This window comes from Rutidosis leptorrhynchoides, chromosome 5 (genome assembly GCF_046630445.1).
Source record: "Rutidosis leptorrhynchoides isolate AG116_Rl617_1_P2 chromosome 5, CSIRO_AGI_Rlap_v1, whole genome shotgun sequence".
Classification (NCBI taxonomy): Eukaryota; Viridiplantae; Streptophyta; class Magnoliopsida; order Asterales; family Asteraceae; genus Rutidosis; species Rutidosis leptorrhynchoides.
In genome coordinates, this window is record NC_092337.1 from 329,544,420 (window position 1) to 329,558,734 (window position 14,315).

The 14,315-nt window shown below is 32.6% G+C and overlaps 1 non-coding gene across 1 annotated transcript; it reads right to left on the reverse strand.

The window, feature by feature from the left end:
- Positions 1–543: 543 nt before the first annotated feature.
- On the reverse strand, positions 544–650 carry LOC139851111 (small nucleolar RNA R71). Its single transcript, XR_011760471.1, has one exon. It is a non-coding gene; the product is annotated as a small nucleolar RNA R71 (small nucleolar RNA).
- Between the last annotated feature and the right edge of the window lie 13,665 nt (positions 651–14,315).

Consider the following 14,315-nt stretch of genomic DNA (forward strand, 5'->3'; position numbering starts at 1 on the left):
GACCTCACAATTGAGAATCCGGAGAATATTCAGGGATGATTCATAGATCTTGAACCATTAATCTTTCCTCCGGAACCACCAATCATTCAAACAGAGATTGTTGAGGAACCAACCATTAAATCAGAATCCTATAGTGATTCAGATTCAACAAATTCAATTATGGAGAATCTGGAAGCTCTAAGTATGGAAGACCGAATGCGAGCTAAACGCACTGGCCAAGGTCACGCAATTACTCATCCAGACATTAATGCGCCAGATTATGAAATCAAAGGACAAATTCTACACATGGTGACTAATCAATGCCAATTTAATGGTGCACCGAAGGAAGATCCAAATGAACATCTTCGTACCTTTAATAGGATCTGCACTCTATTTAAAATAAGAGAAGTTGAAGATGAACAGATATATCTCATGTTATTTCCCTGGACTTTAAAGGGAGAAGCCAAAGATTGGTTGGAATCGTTACCTGAAGGGGCGATTGATACAAGAGACGTTTTAGTTGAAAAATTTCTTAAACAATTCTTTCCGGCATCTAAAGCCGTAAGACTTCAAGGAGAAATTTTTACGTTCACACAGAAGCCAAATGAAACTCTATATGAGGCATGGACAAGATTTGGAAAGTTATTGAGAGGATGTCCGCAACATGGTTTAGACACTTGTCAAATAGTACAAATATTCTACCAAGGATGCGACATCACTACAAGGAAAGACATAGACATAGCAGCTGGTGGTTCCATTATGAAGAAAACAGAAACTGACGCTTATAAAATTATTGATAACACTGCTTCCCACTCACATGAGTGGCACCAAGAAAAAGATATCGTTAGATCATCTAAAGCAGCTAGAGCCGATTCTAGCCATGACTTAGATTCTATTTCTGCAAAGATAGATGCTATCGAGAGACGAATGGAAAAGATGACCAAAGATATTCACTCAAGACGAATTAGTTGTGAGTAGTGTGGAGGACCACATTTGACAAAAGATTGTCTCAGCATTGAATTAACAATGGAACAAAGAGAGAATGTTTCATATATAAACCAAAGGCCTGGAAATAATTATCAGAATAATTATCAACCGCCAAGACCAATCTTTAATCAAAACCAGAATTATAATTGAAATGTTCCATACAACAACCAACAAGGTCCTAGTAATCAACAAGTATCTAATAATACTTACAACCAGCAAAGACCTAATTTTCAAAGCAAACCACCACAAACCGATGATAAAAAGCGAATTTAGAAGATATGATGACGAAGCTAGTTGAATCTCAAACACAGTTTTTCACATCTCAGAAACAAACCAATGAACAAAATTCTCAAGCATTTAGAAATCAACAAGCTTCTATTCAAAATTTGGAACAAGAAGTAAGTAACCTAGCAAGGTTGATAGGTGAAAGAAAACCGGGAAGTCTACCTAGTGATACAAATGCTAACTCCCGGAATGAAACAGCTAAAGCCATTACCACAAGAAGTGGTATTACACTTAAATCACCTGAAATACCTGTAATTTCTGAGGAAGCTATTCCTACTCCACAAGAACCACAACCTGATCAAGAAAAGGAAACAGGACCGGTAGTTGAAAAGGTTAATGAAGATAACATAGTTAAGGCAAAACCTTATGTTAAACCATACCAACCACCACTTCCTTACCCGAGTAAAATGAGAAAGGAGAGACTTGAAGCCGAGCAATCCAAATTCTTGGATATGTTTAAACAGATAAATGTAAATCTTCCTTTCATTGATGTGATTTCAGGAATGCCTAGATATGCTAAATTTCTGAAAGATCTAATCTCAAATAGAAAGAAAATGGAAGAACTCTCGACTGTTACTATGAATGTTAATTGTACAGCAGTGCTGTTGAATAAGATACCAGAAAAACTATCTGATCCAGGAAGTTTCACAATTCCATGTTTTCTGGGTAGTCTTAGTTCAATAGAAGCATTAGCAGACTTAGGTGCTAGTATAAATTTAATGTCGTATTCACTATACGCTAAACTAGACCTTGGAGAATTGAAACCAACAAGAATAAGTATATGAAAGGACCCGTCCTAATCCACCTGGACGAAGTCATCAAATTTGGTCCCATTGCGATGATCGGCTCCAAGTAATGTCCTTATATTGAGCAAATGCACAGCGGAAGACTTAATTCGTACCTGAGAATAAACATTCTTTAAAGTGTCAACCAAAAGGTTGGTGAGTTCATAGGTTTATCATAACAATCATTTCAATATGTTAATAGACCACAAGGTTTCATAATCATAAACATAATACACTCGCAAGTGTATGTAAAGCATTCTAAGTGGTTGAGCACTTGGTAACCATACTTAACATTTAATCAATGTCGCATATTATCTTTATTATGAAATCTCACTACACCGTACCAAGTGTAGTCACCAAAACGAAGTAGTGTGCAACCGTTGAATACTGGTCGTCCAGTCCGGTTGGGGTTGTCAGGCCCAATAGATCTATCAACAGGATTCGCGTTTACAATACCCATGTAAATAGTAGTTACCAAGCTACAGGGAAGTATGCTAGTGGTACAACTCAACGTAGAATATATTTTTAAGTACTTGTGTCTATTTTGTAAACATTTATAAAAGCAGCGCATGTATTCTCAGCCCAAAAATATATATTGCAAAAGCAATTAAAAAGGGAGCAAATGAAACTCACTTTTGCCTTGAAGGTATTTAATTCGACTTGGTCTGCGATAGATATCACGAACCTAACCATATATATAATATATCATCATATTTTCTTTTTAAGTACTCGTTACATATATATATATACTTTTAATACTTTTAATATTTTCTTAGTTCGTAGTTAGCAGTCCGATGCTAGTGGTCCACAATTAGTTGCTTAAATAAAATAAATAAAGACCCCATCGTATTCGTATTGATCAGAATTAATCTCGACCCATGGTACCATGTTGTCAAATGACGTGTTGCGTACATAAAGTACCGTGTTGTCAAATGACGTGTTGCGTACAATCATGAGGTCTTATGATTAATCTTCTCGTGTTGTTTACGGGTGGTCCTGAAATATATAAAATCAAATCATAAGTAATTATATATAAAATATCATATTAATTAGAAAAGATATGATTAATTTACTTTTTCTTCAAATATTTTCGTAGCTAAACTAGCTTCGGATACCCAATCTTGTTTTAGTCGTAGTTTCTTCATTACAACTCCGTTTTTGTTGGTTCAACTTGCCACTTCCTTGGATCGAGTCAAATTTTAAGAATATGAACTGAAAATACCTTAGTTTGTATTCGAAATTATAGGTTATAGGTCAAACTTTGGTGAAACTTATGAAAGTGATCATTTTCCATCATAAAAAAAATATTTAATGATCATTTTTCTAAAAATACTTACACCTTGAGTTAAACCATAAAATTTTTATGTGTTAACATATTCATAAGAAATATCATTTTTCCAGAACATGAACTCCCAATTCAAAGTTTAAGATGGTTTTTAATTATCCAACCCAAAACAGCCCTCGGTTGCACTCCGACGACGTAGATTCAGTTTTTAAGATGTTCTTTGTAAAACCAAGTTATATCTTGTTAGGTTAGCATATCATTATGATATATTACAGGTCTTGAAGTGTTTTAAAAGTCAAGTTAGAAGGATCTATTTAGTTTGCGAACAAGTTTGAAATCATTCAAACTATGTTCTTGTTGTTAAAATTTTATACCACAAAATAAGATAGCTATATGAATATGAATTGAATAAGATTATGAACAAGGTTACTACCTCAAGTTACTTGGACAAAGTTACTTCAAAAGATAAGAAATAATCTTGGAATCAAAGAGTGGTGGAGTTAGATCAAAAGGTTGGAAGTAAACTTCTTCAAATGGGTGGTTATTTTGATATGTTCTTGAAAGAATTTTCTTATGGTGTTTAAGGCTTGTAATTGAAGCTAAATGATGGGAAAAATGCTTGGAGATGATCAAGTATGAAGTTAGGAGTATTTTGAGAGAGAAATGAGGGTGTAGGTATGAGAAAATGGAGTGAAGAAATGGTGTTCATTTATAAAAACGTTTTTAGTTTTTAAAGAAAGAAAAGGATTCCTAATTTTGTTTTCTTACTAATAATTCATACTACTTGACAAATTCTAGTTACCTCATATCTAGGGCAGTAATAATGTTGATTAGGATGTTGATTTGATGTGTATATACCAATAGTAAATACATATAGAAGCTGGGTATGATACGGGTACATATACCCTAGATATACGTATAGAAATCTTGAGGAAACGGAACGAGAATTCAAATATAGCTATCTTTTGTAAATATACTTATATTGTTTTATGTATTTAAGTCCTTAAAAAAGTGATTAAATACATTATATATACGATACATGTATAAGCATTATAGATTATAAGTATATATATCAAAGAATGTTACGTATAGTTATCGTTCTGAAAACTTAAGTTAATAGTTTCAAAATATACTTATAACTCATTGTCATTAGTACACAATGAGATGTTAAATCATCCTTAGATCATGTTAAATATATATAAATACATATATACACACAAACGTATAATTATCGTATGTTATATAGTTCGTGATATCATCGGTCATACTGGACGGTCAAACGTTGTGTAAAACTCTTTTCAAAAACACAAGTCTCAACAATTTGGATTGCTTATCATGTTGGTATGGTTTAATTTATGTAAATATTAATCTCATAAGTATAATTTGGTCGGAAAATTCCGGGTCATTACAGTACCTACCCGTTAAAGAAATTTCGTCCCCGAAATTTGACAGAGGTTGTTATGGATAACAATAAGAAGGTTTTCATGACAAATATAAGGTGATAATGGAGTTTTATCATCATTGAGTAATGTAGATAAAACGATTCGATTATGCGAAGAATATAAATGAGACTATCGTAAAAGAGTGAGATGAGTAAAATATATTCGTCTTAACCGATGACGTAGTTATGATTGATTTCCGGGATTTAAGGGATTTAAAGAGAATCTTACATAATAAGATTTGGTTCTTTGGTGATTAAGGAAATCAGGATCTTCTTTGATTATATGCAATAATCTGTTTCGATTGCTCTGTCGGATATTTCACTATAAATTCACCCCTTCGTTTCCTTATTTTCCACGACTCACACCTTCTATTCTTTCTTCCTTGATTCTTACTTTAAAGCATTCATTAATATGCTCCATCCAGTCCTGATTCTTGATATACTACTAACTTTTATATCTGTCATTCTTCTTTTTCATCTACCACCAGAAGAATCTATTTACTTCTACTATACTCTTGTGTTTATAGAGTTTCTAATTCTCCCGTGTCTCTATATTTCTATCTGCATCGATATACACGGTTTGTAATTTCGGGGTTATTATCAAAGTTTATATTCTTCATTATTTTTCGGAGCTTCATGCTTTCATTTTCTCTTCCCGACTTCGAGTCAAGCGAGTAATGGTCCGGAATTCGTAGATATGAAATTCAGAATGAACATAGCTAATGCTCTAAGAAGAAAAATGGTAATAGAACGATTTTGATTTGTTAAATTACCAGAATACCCTGGAGAAGACCGAGTCATCCAGAAAATATTCTCTTGATATGTTTAGAGATTAGATAGAATGTAAGAGTCGTGTAAATGGCACATGATGACGGTACTGTGAATCATCATGCTTCATTAGAAACTCAGCATGACTTACTGTAATATAATGACGTTGATCAAGTGTCAATATATTATACTAATCCATGCTTTAGTTCCCAACACTACTTCAAAACATTCATATTTTAAACTCGAAGGTTTCAGAATTTAGAAACTAACACAGTTTCTTTTATGTTGCAGATATTACGGAGAGATAAATGATCTCAGATAAGAATAGTTGTGAAAATATCGCCAGAAATATGGAGGATATTTATAATAGAACATACGAGAATATCTTAGAATTTCTAATATCAATGGATGATGAAGAAGATTTGTCTGTGAAGGTTTAGAATGAGAAATAAGATGTTTGCTAACGATTTCAGCAGGCACAGAATCATTTGGATTCTTTGAAGGCAAACTTATTCTTTGTGATTTATCCACGGCTTTCTTCATAGTTTCACATAATCCGCTTTTCGGTACTACATTTTCTATCGAGCGTTCCTAACACTCCTTTCTTTATCATCAAACTTTTGGCCATTAAGATCATCTACAACATGCTGCTTCGTCAGCATTTTCAAAATTAACTGATCTGGGTCATCGGTTATCAAACCGAGGTAGTTTCAGGAGAATTGTGTTTTTAGAATGATTAATCGCTGATGGTAATATTGTGGAATATAAAAGGTTCCCCAGTAACAATAAAGAGTACACATATATATCGCGGTTATAATAAAGTTATTTCGGATGAAAAGTCGGAGTTGACTTGCTGGAGCTGTGACAAAATTAGCTACTTTGGAAAGGGATTGCAAAACAATCTTTGGTAATAACAATGTCAAAGGTACTAGAACAGATACGTGTCAAACGTTTACTCAGTTTTCGAGGGTTTTTCAGGTGCATAACTATATGCATCAATCTTTTCTTCCGTAGATGAAGTGCGGTTGGTTTATCCTCTCGATTGAGGTGTTTTTAAGAATCATGATAGATTTGAACGCTGATTGTAATCGTCGAGATACAATGAGGTTTAAGATGAAATAAAGTGGCAATCTTGAAGAAATGTTTAGTTTCATATGTTATAATCAATATTTTAATTCATTTTAATTGTCCAATGTCATTAGTCCACAGTCGATAGTCCACAGTAACAGTCCAATAATTCATATATAGTTTAATATATAATATACGAATTAATTAATACGTGTCGTGACCCGTATACCTCTCAGACTCGATCACAACTCAAACTATATATATTATTGTAGAATCAACCTCAACCCTGTATAGAGAACTCGATCATTACTGCATATAGAGTATCTATGGTGATTCCAAATAATATATATAGATGCGTCGATATGATATGTCAAAACATTGTATACGTGTCCCGATATTTAAAGTGCATAAAATAATTACAGAAATTAAATGACGATAAATAAAAGTGCGATAATTAAATTGCGATAAATAAACTGCGATAAATAAAATGTAATCAGTTAGCTAGGAACAATTAGCTGGAACAGTTAGCGTGGATTCTTAACAAAATTTTTCATAGTTAATTTGTTTGTTTCTAACAGATTTTATTTTGTCATATGTTTTCTTCATATGCCACTTGTTGGATTCTGGGAAGTCAAAATCCAAATATGAAATTGAATGAAAATGGTTATTCTGCGGTGAACGGATACGTATATCGGTGGTTGTAAGTAGGATAGTAAATGACTGTTGAATCAGCTTCGACGAATGTACAATGTAACTTTTTAAGATGAAATCTAATTATTTCTCGGGTATTACTTACCCGTTAAAAAAAAAATTTCACCATTAATATTTTGTACAAAAGAACTTTTAATTACAATCTTTATGAAAACATATATACATATATATTTTCTTCAGATGAAATCATGAATTTAATGAGTTAATATGATATTAATCTCATTTGCTTTTCGGTTTGAGCTAGAATAAGAAATCTCTAAAACTTTTTGAAACCACATATTCTTCGCAGAATATCAATGAAGTTATGGATCAATACTTCATCGTTCATTATTGTTGGTACTCCTTGGTATCTATGGTGCGTATGATGTTGATGTTTGTGGGATAGATTATGATGTCGAGACGTGTGATACGGATGTTGTTTGTTAGTGGTGATGATGGTATTGTTGATGTTATTGATGGTGGTGCTGATTATGCTGCTGGTGCTGCTGCTGGTGTTTGCAACCTTCGCACCATGTTCTCCAAAGCCGTCACGCGAGCGCGAAGTTCGTTAACTTCTGCTAGTACACTGGGATGATTGGCGTTGGAGCGAGCGAATGAACAAGATTTGTAATATGGGATAGTATATAATTGTGACGAGATACTCTAGAAATGAGAGAGAAAATGGTGTTTCGAATAGGTTCGCCGGTAAGTGCTTCAGGTTCATCGCCAAGAGGGCAATTTGGTGGATGAAATGGATCACCTTCTTCTTGTCTCCAGCGATTTAGTATATTACGAACCCATCCCCAATTCATCCAGAATAGATGATGGGAAATTGGTTGATCCATTCCGGTGACGCTGCTTTTAGAGCCCGAATGGAAATCCATATCGGCATAACTGTCGGAATCTGAAGAATTCGAACTAGATGCGGAATCCATCTTGTATAATGGGGAAAATGAATTTTTGGTATGGAATAGATTATAGGAGTTAGATTTGGTACTCTTCAATACATAATTTACATATGTATATATAATACCAAAATCCCGTAAATTACGGAGAATCTTTGAAAAGATATCAGTCAAACTTTGCAATAACATATATGCTAAGATAAGAATTCATCTATACACTATCAATGCGCAGTAAATGCAGTAAAACATGTCTAGACTTATGAATGATAAGCAGGTAATTTCCTAAGGATGATAAGCAGATGATTTCCGACTAGAAATGATAAGCAAAACTTTTGACATGTAGACACGGTCGAAGTCCAGACTCATTAATGCATCCTAACAACTACTAGTTAGACACACTAATGCAAGACCTGGTTCGCTACGACCACCGCTCTGATACCAACTGAAAGGACCCGTCCTAATCCACCTGGACGAAGTCATCAAATTTGGTCCCATTGCGATGATCGGCTCCAAGTAATGTCCTTATATTGAGCAAATGCACAGCGGAAGACTTAATTCGTACCTGAGAATAAACATGCTTTAAAGTGTCAACCAAAAGGTTGGTGAGTTCATAGGTTTATCATTACAATCATTTCAATATGTTAATAGACCACAAAGTTTCATAATCATAAACATAATACACTCGCAAGTGTATGTAAAGCATTCTAAGTGGTTGAGCACTTGGTAACCATACTTAACATTTAATCAACGTCGCATATTCCCTTTATTATGAAATCTCACTACACCGTACCAAGTGTAGTCACCAAAACGAAGTACTGTGAAACCGTTGAATACTGGTCGTCCAGTTCGGTTGGGGTTGTCAGGCCCGATAGATCTATCAACATGATTCGCGTTTACAATACCCATGTAAATAGTAGTTACCAAGCTACAGGGAAGTATGCTAGTGGTACAATTCAACGTAGAATATATTTTTAAGTACTTGTGTCTATTTTGTAAACATTTATAAAAGCAGCGCATGTATTCTCAGCCCAAAAATATATATTTCAAAAGCAATTAAAAAGGGAGCAAATGAAACTCACTTTTGCCTTGAAGGTATTTAATTCGACTTGGTCTCCAATAGATATCACGAACCTAACCATATATATAACATATCATCATATTTTCTTTTTAAGTAATCGTTACATATATATATATATATATATATATATATATATATATATATATATATATATATATATATATATATATATATATATATATATATATATATATATATATATATACATATATATATACTTTTAATACTTTTAATATTTTCTTAGTCCGTAGTTAGCAGTCCGATGTTAGTGGTCCACAATTAGTTGCTTAAATAAAATAAATAAAGACCCCATCGTATTCGTATTGATCAGAATTAATCTCGACCCATGGTACCATGTTGTCAAATGACGTGTTGCGTACATAAAGTACCGTGTTGTCAAATGACGTGTTGCGTACAATCATGAGGTCTTATGATTAATCTTCTCGTGTTGTTTACGGGTGGTCCTGAAATATATAAAATCAAATCATAAGTAATTATATATAAAATATTATATTAATTAAAAAAGATATGATTAATTTACTTTTTATCCAAATATTTTCGTAGCTAAACTAGCTTCGGATACCCAATCTTGTTTTAGTCGTAGTTTCTTCATTACAACTCCGTTTTTGTTGGTTCAACTTGCCACTTCCTTGGATCGAGTCAAATTTTAAGAATATGAACTGAAAATACCTTAGTTTGTATTCGAAATCATAGGTTATAGGTCAAACTTTGGTGAAACTTATGAAAGTGATTATTTTCCATCATAAAAATAACATTTAATGATCATTTTTCTAAAAATACTTACACCTTGAGTTAAACCATTAAATTTTTATGTGTTAACATATTCATAAGAAATATCATTTTTCCAGAACATGAACTTCCAATTCAAAGTTTAAGATGGTTTTTAATTATCCAACCCAAAACAGCCCCCGGTTGCACTCCGATGACGTAGATTCAGTTTTTAAGATGTTCTTTGTAAAACCAAGTTATATCTTGTTAGGTTAGCATATTATTATGATATATTACAGGTCTTGAAGTGTTTTAAAAGTCAAGTTAGAAGGATCTATTTAGTTTGAGAACAAGTTTGAAATCATTCAAACTATGTTCTTGTTGTTAAAATTTTATACCACAAAATAAGATAGCTATATGAATATGAATTGAATAAGATTATCAACAAGGGTACTACCTCAAGTTACTTGGACAAAGTTACTGCAAAAGATAAGAAATAATCTTAGAATCAAAGAGTGGTGGAGTTAGATCAAAAGGTTGGAAGTAAACTTCTTCAAATGGGTGGTTATTTTGATATGTTCTTGAAAGAATTTTCTTATGGTGTTTAAGGCTTATAATTGAAGCTAAATGATGGGGAAAATGCTTGGAGATGATCAAGTATGAAGTTAGGAGTATTTTGAGAGAGAAATGAAGGTGTAGGTATGAGAAAATGGAGTGAAGAAATGGTGTTCATTTATAAAAACGTTTTTAGTTTTTAAAGAAAGAAAAGGATTCCTAATTTTGTTTTCTTACTAATAATTCATACTACTTGACAAATTCTAGTTACCTCATATCTAGGGCAGTAATAATGTTGATTAGGATGTTGATTTGATGTGTATATACCAATAGTAAATACATATAGAAGCTGGGTATGATACGGGTACATATACCCTAGATATACGTATAGAAATCTTGAGGAAACGGAACGAGAATTCAAATATAGCTATCTTTTGTAAATATACTTATATTGTTTTATGTATTTAAGTCCTTAAAAAAGTGATTAAATACATTATATATACGATACATGTATAAGCATTATAGATTATAAGTATATATATCAAAGAATGTTACGTATAGTTATCGTTTTGAAAACTTAAGTTAATAGTTTCAAAATATACTTATAGCTCATTGTCATTAGTGCACAATGAGATGTTAAACCATCCTTAGATCATGTTAAATATATATAAATACATATATACACACAAACGTATAATTATCGTATGTTATATAGTTCGTGATATCATCGGTCATATTGGACGGTCAAACGTTGTGTAAAACTCTTTTCAAAAACACAAGTCTCAACAATTTGGATTGCTTATCATGTTGGTATGGTTTAATTAATGTAAATATTAATCTCGTAAGTATAATTTGGTCGGAAAATTCCGGGTCATTACAGTACCTACCCGTTAAAGAAATTTCGTTCCCGAAATTTGATAGAGGTTGTTATGGATAACAATAAGAAGGTTTTCATGACAAATATAAGGTGATAATGGAGTTTTATCATCATTGAGTAATGTAGATAAAACGATTCGATTATGCGAAGAATATAAATGAGACTATCGTAAAAGAGTGAGATGAGTAAAATATATTTGTCTTAACCGATGACGTAGTTATGATTGATTTCCGGGATTTAAGGGATTTAAAGAGAATCTTACGTAATAAGATTTGGTTCTTTGGTGATTAAGGAAATCAGGATCTTCTTTGATTATATGCAATAATCTGTTTCGATTGCTCTGTCGGATATTTCACTATAAATTCACCCCTTCGTTTCCTTATTTTCCACGACTCACACCTTCTATTCTTTCTTCCTTGATTCTTACTTTAAAGCATTCATCAATATGCTCCATCCAGTCCTGATTCTTGATATACTACTAACTTTTATATCTGTCATTCTTCTTTTTCATCTACCACCAGAAGAATCTATTTACTTCTACTATACTCTTGTGTTTATAGTGTTTCTAATTCTCCCGTGTCTCTATATTGCTATCTGCATCGATATACACGGTTTGTAATTTCGGGGTTATTATCAAAGTTTATATTCTTCATTATTTTTCGGAGCTTCATGCTTTCGTTTTCTCTTCCCGACTTCGAGTCAAGCGAGTAATGGTCCGGAATTAGTAGATATGAAATTCAGAATGAACATAGCTAATGCTCTAAGAAGAAAAATGGTAATAGAACGATTTTGATTTGTTAAATTACCAGAATACCCTGGAGAAGACCGAGTCATCCAGAAAATATTCTCTTGATATGTTGAGAGATTAGATAGAATGTAAGAGTCGTGTAAATGGCACATGATGACGGTACTGTGAATCATCATGCTTCATTAGAAACTTAACATGACTTACTGTAATATAATGACGTTGATCAAGTGTCAATATATGATACTAATCCATGCTTCAGTTCCCAACACTACTTCAAAACATTCATATTTTAAACTCGAAGGTTTCAGAATTTAGAAACTAACACAGTTTCTTTTATGTTGCAGATATTACGGAGAGATAAATGATCTCAGATAAGAATAGTTGTGAAAATATAGCCAGAAATATGGAGGATATTTATAATAGAACATACGAGAATATCTTAGAATTTCTAATATCAATGGATGATGAAGAAGATTTGTCTGTGAAGGTTTAGAATGAGAAATAAGATGTTTGCTAACGATTTCAGCAGGCACAGAATCATTTGGATTCTTTGAAGGCAAACTTATTCTTTGTGATTTGTCCACGGCTTTCTTCATAGTTTCACATAATCCGCTTTTCGGTACTAAATTTTCTATCGAGCGTTCCTAACACTCCTTTCTTTATCATCAAACTTTTGGCCATTAAGATCATCTACAACATACTGCTTCATCAGCATTTTCAAAATTAACTGATCTGGGTCATCGGTTATCAAACCGAGGTAGTTTCAGGAGAATTGTGTTTTTAGAATGATTAATCGCTGATGGTAATATTGTGGAATATAAAAGGTTCCCCAGTAACAATAAAGAGTACGCATATATATCGCGGTTATAATAAAGTTGTTTCGGATGAAAAGTCGGAGTTGACTTGCTGGAGCTGTGACAAAATTAGCTACTTTGAAAAGGGATTGCAAAACGATCTTCGGTAATAACAATGTCAAAGGAACTAGAACAGATACGTGTCAAACATTTACTCAGTTTCCGAGGGTTTTTCAGGTGCATAACTATATGCATCAATCTTTTCTTCCGTAGATGAAGTGCGGTTGGTTTATCCTCTCGATTGAGGTGTTTTTAAGAATCATGATAGATTTGAACGCTGATTGTAATCGTCAAGATACAATGAGGTTTAAGATGAAATAAAGTGGCAATCTTGAAGAAATGTTTAGTTTCATATGTTATAATCAATATTTTAATTCATTTTAATTGTCCAATGTCATTAGTCCACAGTCGATAGTCCACAGTAACAGTCCAATAATTCATATATAGTTTAATATATAATATACGAATTAATTAATACGTGTCGTGACCCGTATACCTCTCAGATTCGATCACAACTCAAACTATATATATTATTGTAGAATCAACCTTAACCCTGTATAGAGAACTCGATCATTACTGCATATAGAGTGTCTATGGTGATTCCAAATAATATATATAGATGCGTCTATATGATATGTCAAAACATTGTATACGTGTCCCGATATTTAAAGTGCGTAAAATAATTACAGAAATTAAATGACGATAAATAAAAGTGCGATAATTAAATTGCGATAAATAAACTGCGATAAATAAAATGTAATCAGTTAGCTAGGAACAGTTAGTTGGAACAGTTAGCGTGGATTCTTAACAAAAATTTTCATAGTTAATTTGTTTGTTTCTAACAGATTTTATTTTGTCATATGTTTTCTTCATATGCCACTTGTTGGATTCTGGGAAGTCAAAATCCAAATATGAAATTGAATGAAAATGGTTATTCTGCGGTGAACGGATACGTGTATCGGTGGTTGTAAGTAGGATAGTAAATGACTGTTGAATCAGCTTCGACGAATGTACAATGTAACTTTTTAAGATGAAATCTAATTATTCCTCGGGTATTACCTACCCGTTAAAAAAAAAATTCACCATTAATATTTTGTACAAAAGAACTTTTAATTACAATCTTTATGAAAACATATATACATATATATTTTCTTCAGATGAAATCATGAATTTAATGAGTTAATATGATATTAATCTCATTTGCTTTTCGGTTTGAGCTAGAATAAGAAATCTCTAAAACTTTTTGAAACCACATATTCTTCGCAGAATATCAATGAAGTT